This window comes from Rhinolophus sinicus, linkage group LG07, assembly GCF_036562045.2.
Source record: "Rhinolophus sinicus isolate RSC01 linkage group LG07, ASM3656204v1, whole genome shotgun sequence".
NCBI classification, from domain to species: domain Eukaryota; kingdom Metazoa; phylum Chordata; class Mammalia; order Chiroptera; family Rhinolophidae; genus Rhinolophus; species Rhinolophus sinicus.
The window spans coordinates 65,015,725-65,024,116 of record NC_133757.1 but is presented as its reverse complement, the minus strand read 5'-3'; positions in this window follow the sequence as shown (position 1 = coordinate 65,024,116).

Here is an 8,392-nt window from a genome sequence, read left to right as displayed (position 1 = left end):
GGAAGCCCAGGGTGCTCTGGGGTGGGGAGGAAGCTCAGGGTGCTCTGGGGTGGGGAGGAAGCTCCAGCTTACTCTGAGGTGGGGAGGAAGCCCAGGGTGCTCTGGGGTGGGGAGGAAGCCCAGGGAACTGTGGGGTGGGGAGGAAGCTCCAGCTTACTCTGAGGTGGGGAGGAAGCTCAGGGTGCTCTGAGGTGGGGAGGAAGCCCAGGGTGCTCTGGGGTGGGGAGGAAGCTCAGGGTGCTCTGGGGTGGGGAGGAAGCCCAGGTAGCTCTGGGGTGGGGAGGAAGCTCCAGCTTACTCTGAGGTGGGGAGGAAACCCAGGGTGCTCTGGGGTGGGGAGGAAGCCCAGGGTGCTCTGGGGTGGGGAGGAAGCTCCAGCTTACTCTGAGGTGGGGAGGAAGCCCAGGGTGCTCTGGGGTGGGGAGGAAGCTCAGGGAGCTCTGGGGTGGGGAGGAAGCCCAGGGTGCTCTGGGGTGGGGAGGAAGCTCAGGGTGCTCTGGGGTGGGGAGGAAGCCCAGGGTGCTCTGGGGTGGGGAGGAAGCCCAGGGTGCTCTGGGGTGGGGAGGAAGCACTAAAGGGAGAAGAAGCTGCCTCAGGGGGGCTGTGGTTCAGCCTGACATCAGCTTTCACCTCCTTCCTGAATGCATGGGCCCTGGCTCTCAGCTACTCTGACAGAGATAGGACAGACTTTCCACTGTGGCCCAGGACCAGGGAAGTAGAGCATCCTGAGTCCACGGGGAATGAAGGAAGAGAAGAGAGTACACCTGTCCAGGTACTGGGGTGTGCAGGGACAAGTTCAAGGTAGGGTAAGAAAGAGTCCCAGATGAGGAAATGGATGAGTCTAGGAGGGAGGCCCCACAGCCATCAAGAGAGGCTCCTGTTGTCCACAGTGGAGCTCTTCCGAGGCCACTATTCCAGTTTGGACCATGCAGGCCTTCCACATACATCGGGTCCCCACTTGCCTGTCCAGAGAGCCTGGATCCTGGAGAACACGGGGAGCCGGAGCCAGGAGGACAAGGACACATTGTGTCTGCTCCCTGCCAGCTCAGGACTAGCCTCAGACCAATAGTATCTTCCATATAAATGTCTTCGTGTGCCAGGCACTGGGGATACTGAGGTGAACGACCCCACAAAGTCCCTCCCTGAGAGAACGCGTATGCCCGTGAGTGGTAAGCAGGCATACAAATGAGAATACACGTATAGATGTGCTAGTAAGAAACAAGAAAACGAAAGGAAGGAAACCCTGGGCAAATTCTCCATGTCATTGTTTCCTCGTCCGTAAAACGGGACTGATGTCACCCCAAGCTCTGTCCCCAACAGGACCATGGTGAAGCACAGATGGGACCTGCTAGAGGCCAGAGAAGGGCAGAGTGAGTGAGCTGAACTCAACTACAAGTGCTTCTGCTACCTTTTTAAATTGTGGTAAAATATACATAAAGTTTATCATTTTAAGTGGCGTTCATTACATTCACAATGCTGTACAATCATCATCTCCCTCCCGCTCTAGAAATTTCTCATCCTCCCAAACAGAAACTCTGTACCCATTAAACAGTAACTCCCCATTCCCCCTGCCCCAGCCCCGGTAATCTCTACTTTAGTTTTGTCTCCATTAATTTGCCTATTCTGGATGCCTCATATGAATGGAATCATACAGTGTTTATCCTTCTGTGTCTGCCTTTTTTCACTTAGCTTTACCTAAAGGTGGAGTTACTGGGTCATATGGTAATTCTATGGTTTATCTTTCTGAGGGACTGCCAAGCTGCCTTCCAAAGTGACTGCACCATTTTTCATTCCCACCAGCAACTGCACAGGATTCCAATTTCTCCACATCCTTACCAATACCCACTATTTTCTATTTTTCTAGTAATAGCCATCCAAATGTGTATGAAGTGGGCTTTTGCCCTCTTTGATACAGTCATAGTGAAATATTGTCAGGTTGCATCCTGTGTATATGTTCATTATATGCCTACATGGCTCTACATACACCAGCCTATTACTCAGTACCATACAGGCAAATTAAGGCATTGTCAAAGGTAATCTCAACAAATTGATAACTGTCTCTGTGCTTCTTTCCATAGAAATAGAGACGACGGGGGACTGGCAGCCTGTCTAGAAAGCTTGGTATTGTGTCACGCAGACCCAGGTCATCTGAGTCAAACCCTGCATTTTCCTTCCCCCTTCCACCTGCCACTCCTTGCAGGCCACAGTCCAGTCTCAGAGAGGACGGCAAGGACAAGGCCAGCTCACCCAGTCTGCATGCTCATACTTATGGGCCATTGCTCGTTTTCAAGATGGGTGGAACTAACGGGGTGGATAAAGAACACTAGAGGAGAATACAGGACCTGTAAACTGTCCCTAGCCAGACTCGCCGAGTTTCCCACATCTGATCCTCAGTGCATTTCAACCTCAAACAATAAATAACGTGTATCCTGGAGCAGGAAACACTTGCAGGCATAATTTATATCTCAAAATCCAAGCAGTGCCAAAGAGCGGTCAATACCACAGATACAAGTCCCAGCTCATTAATACACTGACACCCCGCGGTCTGAAAAATCAATGCGCAAGAAGGTGCTTTCCTGGCTAAGAGTTACCCATGGTTGGATTTGAAACTCTTATACAGGAACACTTTTAGGGACTTCAGCAAGAGCTAAATGGAGACAGGAGCAATGACGTCTCTGTCCTCAGCTAGCTGACCATGCCCCTGCTCAGCAAGTTTGCACCTTGCTTTGCAGTCCCAGGGTGTCAGAGCTGGAAGGATGTTTGTGACCCTCACACCCTCTCACCTCACCATGTAGATGAGATCAGCAAGGCCCAGGGTTTGTACAAGGTAAGCTGGCCCAAGCCTGTCACTTTAGTTGGCCCAGTGGCACTTACACTTCCGTGAAGATCTTTTTAAAGGAGTATCTGCTGCTCTTCAAATAAGTGACTTTATTCTGAGATTGTTGACAAATCTGTTCAAAGAAGCTCATATTTGAGTCCCATCTGACTCGGTCAGCGAGAACAGAATGTTTTCATGCCCATGTGTGGGCTCATACCCTGCTTCAGTGGGGGATGAAATATATCACTATGCCATCATGGTCCCAAAAGGAGGGAATACAAGTATGCTGATCACCCCACACACACTATTTCACCCTTGCTTATGTGGTCCTAGCCGGCACCAGTCCCATCTTATCTGTGGAGATCATACTGTTTTCTTGCTGCAGGGGCTAGGGCATGAAGCGATCTGAGGCTCCCGTCCTGAGAGGCCATCCACACTCTGTTCTCTGCTGTGACTCACGTTCCCAGGATTGCAGCCAAAGGTGTACTGTGCTCAGAGAAAGATGTCACTCTCACAGGCTTCATAGGCCTCAGCTAGCAGGGAACTGGGGAGTCTGAGGAGAAGAGCATGGGGGTGCAGGGAATTTTTCTGAGTCTGGGCATGAGTGGATTTCTTTCAATAAATAGCAGCAACTGCACTCACTCTGTGCAGGTTCACAGGGGTAAAGGCACCTATCGGCTTTGACTGACAAACAGCCTACAGCTAAGTGACTAAAAATACTGCCACTTCTTATCTCACAGTTCTGCGGGTTGGATACATGGCTTTCTATTCTGTTGTCGGGTCAGCTGGTCTGGGATGGCCTCAGCTGGGACAGCCCATCTCTATTCCTATCTTCCAGTAGAGTAGCCTGGACTTGTTCCAATGGCAGCTGGGTGGGTACAGAGAAAGAGAGAAAGAGAAAGCACAGAAGCGTGTGAGGTCTTGAGGTTTAGAGTGGGCCCCCTTCACGTCCACCACAGGCTTCTGGCCAAAGTAAGACACAGGTCAGCCCAGACTCAAGGGGAGGAAAGGAGCTGTAAAGTGTGTGGGCACAGGAAGGAGTGGAGCATGTGGCCATTCTTGCACTCTGCCACCACCCCCATGACGTGACAGAGGTGATTCAGAACCATGTGCCTTCAAGAAACCTATGAACAAACACACAAACAAAAATCAGTGGTGACCAATGTGGAATGAATGCCAGAGGGCCTCTTCTGAGCATTTAGGCCATTTAAATCCCCTGAGATTCTTGTTCAACCCTATGAAAAGAGAGAGACCCTCCAACTAGACAGAATGTGCCTCCCTCCAGTTTAGTCACTAGAAACTAGAGCAGATTATTTACTTTGGAGAAGTGAGTGTTATGAACTAAAAATCTGTAACCACTAAAAACAGATGAAGTGACCTACCAAGGATCAGAAAGACTAAGTAACTTGCCTAGGGTCACACAGCTACGTAGCAAGTAGCTGAACCCTGAATAGCCTATCAACCCTGCCTTCATCAACAATGTAACATAATATGCTAGTGCCCGTCGCTGAAGGAAAACAGTCCGCCAGTTTTGGTAGGCATAAAACGAAGCCTGGGAGCTGATAGCAGCAGAGAATAGCTAGTGTCAGGAAGCATGGAGCCCTGGGAGCCAGGCTTCCGGCCTCTGTTGCATCACCCTTGTTCACCGGACAGGGATGTGGAATGTACGTGTGTTGTGCTACCTGCGACCCCTGAGGAGTAGTCAGCCTTCTTATTCCTTCATCTGGATTATCTAGAAATTATACAAAATTGCCAGAGTAGAAAGGCAGAGAAGGGAAAATGAGGGAAATTATTTTGCAATCCATCAAAATATGAGTACTGGATCTTCATTGTTTTAAAAAAAGAGCTCTGACTAAAGCCAATGTCAGATCTGGACAGGTCATCTCAGGGGCATCTCCCAGGCCTCACTCACACTTGGGGCCAAAGCCTTTCTTCTGCTACAGGTTTCCTAGCTGGACATGAACAAGAACCAGTTTAACAGAGGACAAAGGAAACTTCACGGAACACTGCCAGGCACTGACCAGGCTGGGCCAGGTGCTTACCACTTTGCAATTAAACAGAGAGCCCCCCGCCCCCCTACACAGTGGGCTGAGCTGAGCCTCAGACACTACTCCCATTAGACCTGGGTTTCAACTTGGCTGTGCCTTGTGAAATCACCTGGGGAGTCCTAACACCTACAACGCCCAGCTGGCCTCCCCAGAGACTGGTTTATAGTACTCAGCAGGCTCGTTTTATTTTTTTCGTAATATTTCCCAGTAGATTTTAGTGTGCAGTCAGGATTCAGAGCCACGGTGTTAGATTAGTGGTTCTCTATGTTACCTGCACATTAGGTTACCTGGAAAGCATTAATATGGGCACTGAGCCTAGGTCCCGCCCCCAGACATTCTAAGGTGGTCTGAGGTATGAACTGGGCCTCAGGATTCTTAAACCTCCCCCAGTGATTCCTATCAACAGTCAAGTCTAAGGCCTAATGTCTTATGTGACACTTCAGAAAAGTGTGAGTCTGGGTTTCTCAAAGGTCAAAGGATGCTGTCATTCAGGGTGTCATGCAGGGTCTCAGCTCCTGCTCCCCACACAAGAACGCAGGATATGGCGAGGCCAAAAAGGATCACCCACGGAGCCATAGATAGGGGAGTCATACCACTACAGTCTCGCTGACGGCTGGGTTGGAGACACAGGAAGCAGGAGCCACACTATCTGCAACCTGCCGTCCACTTCTCTGCCAACCAACCTCACGTGCTAACTGCAATCCTCGCGTGCTAACTCAGCCATCATCTTCTTACTAGCCCCCATTTTCTGCTAGCATAGGCACCGCAGTTATATTAGTGGTCAATGGCTCACTGGTTACAGCTGACGGCCAACTAACCACAGCTGATGGCCATCCAATCACAATTGACGGCCATTTAGTACCCGAGTGAGCACCTTTCCACATGAGGGAGAGAGCCTGGAAACTGTACTCTTGGCTCTGTCCCCAGATGCTCATTACCCCACTGGGCTCCACCCACACAGGATCTGTGATTTCACCTGCCTCCCTACACCCACACACAGAGAACCTTGCGGCTGGTGCTGCAGAGCCCAGCCTACACTGCACTGGAATTCTCAGAGGCTCTTCCCCTGCCAGCCTGACTTCCTGCATCCCTGTCTGAGCTGGGAGCCCAGCTGGCTTCCCAAAAGACCCTGCCAGAGACTTTTCAGCTCCTCCTGGTCAATTTTCTGGGTCATGTTACCTTTGCATGGTATTAGCAGCCTGACTTCTCAGGAAATCATGTTCCTGGTCCCCCAAGGAGACCCCAGGAGGCTAAGAGACCCTGGCAGCCTAAGAAGCAGCCCTCGGTGGCTGAGCACAATGCACAGAAGAAAGGCCAGCTTAAGGTCACTCCGATGAGCCAGTTCAGAACCAAAGTGAGGCTGGAAGGACAGCCGTTCCTCAGCAAGGGGACTCATCAGAGTTAGCAACAAGTCTTGTTAAACCCAGGTTGCTGGGCCCCACCCCCAGAGACCATTCTTTGAGAACCATTTGTCCAAGGCTACAGCTCCATTTCCCACAAGTGCAGCTCTTTTCTCTAACTGAGGATTCTCTGAAAGGCTAAAGAAAATACCCCAACTTCTGGTGCTCAGGTTCCCCACCCTAATCTTCTGTGAAGGCAAAATATACAGAGGAAGCTTGGACAGTGTAGCATGCAGAATATGCCCCCAACAATGCCCATGTCATAATCCCCAGGACCTGTGAGTGTGATGTTACATGGGAAAAGGGAATTTAGGCTGAAGATGGAATTAGGTTGCTAATGAGCTGGCCTTAAGATAGTGAAACAGCCTGAGGGTGGGCCCGTTTAATCACAGTGGAGCTACTTTCCTTTCTGGGAGAGAGAGGAGGTGAAAGATGAAGAGATTCAAAAGTGAGAGGGACTTGGCCACAGTTGCTGGCTTTGAAGATGGACATAGGGGGTGTGGGGACAGAGCCCCAGAGAGTAGTTTCCAGGCTCTCGGCCTCATGGAGGGGTGCTGGCTCAGGTGGTAGATGGCTGTCAGCTGTGGCTAGTTGGCCGTCAGCTGTAACCATTGAGCCATTGGCCACTAATATAACTGCTACGGCTACGGAGGGAAGGGGAGCAGAGTCGAGGAGAATGCAGGAGAGTCGTCGGTTGGTTGGCAGAAAAGCGGACAGCAGGTCGCACGTCGTGTGAACTCAGCCTCCAGTGAGACCACTGTGGTATGACTTCCCTACCTATGGCTCCGTGGGTGTTCCTTTTGGGCCTAGCCACATCCTGCGTTCTTATGTGGGGAGCGGGAGTAGAGACCCCGCAGGCCGCCCCACACGACACCTGTGGTCTTGTGCAGGGAGCGGGAGCAGAGACCCCGCATGACACCCTGCATGACAAATGGCACAGCCAGCAGGGTATGGTGTCAGCTGAAACTCTCTGGAATATACTGGAGCAGTTTACACATATAAAAGCTCAGTTGCGTAAGCAGGGTACGGTGCTGGCCAAAACCTACTAAAGCATGGTGGAGCGGTTTGTGCGTGTGTGGGGGCAGAGCCTCAGAAAGTAGTTTCCAGGCTCTCGGCCTCACATAGACAGGTGTTGGCTCAGGTAGTAAATGGCCAACTGTGATTGCATGGCCATCAGCTGTGGCTAGTTGGCCATCAGCTGTAACCAGTCAGCCATTGGCCACTAATATAACTGCTGTGGCTACACTAGCAGAGAGAGGAGAAGGGAAAAAGAGAGAAAGAATGGGGGCTAGCAAGAAGATGGCGGCTGGGCTGGCAAGCGTGGATGGCGGTTTGCGGACAGTGTGGATCCAGCCTCCAGTGAGAGTATAGTGCCGCCAGAGAGAATATAGTGGTATGACTCCCCTACCTATAGCTCCGTGGGTGTTCCTTTTTGGCCTCACCATATCCTGCGTTCTTGTATGGGGAGCGGGAGCAGAGACCCCGCAGGCCTCCCTGCACGACAAATGGCGCAGCGAGCAGGGTCCCCCGCATGACAGCATGTGAGAGCCCAGCTTCAGGAAGTCCATGAGGAGCGACTCCGGGAACGGGAGGAACTGTCTGCCTGGGAGACTCAAGCCTCCAAATGGCACACCACCCTCTTGGCAATAGAAGGCGTCGCCTTCATTTTGGTGATCTGCTGCAGCCTTAAGCTCCGAGGGTGGTGGACATCTTACACCGAGGCCTCCACCCACTCAGACACCTGGCACGGTGAGCAAGATTCCGACCAGGTAGGAATGGAATCTGACTCTGGGCAGGAGGATGTGTGGCCCCCACAGTGTATGGTGTCCGGTGACCACTGTTCTCAGGAGTTGGACCCCCAAGGAGGGGTGGGAGGACATGGATGGCTCTCCGGCCAGTGTGGAGAGGGCCCTGCAGGCTCTGACTGAGCAGGTGCCAGAGGAGGAGAAGGCTACAGCTGGCTGCGTGGGCTGGATGTTCCTCACGGCCTTGAGTCTCAACACGGAAAATGTGCTTAATGAAATGGCCCGGGTGCCGAACCAGGTGTCCCAGTTGGAAGCGCTGGAAGCCCGGGTCCGCCTGTTAGAACAGGGGCCCCAAGGTGGAGACTCTGAATCAGAGGCGGA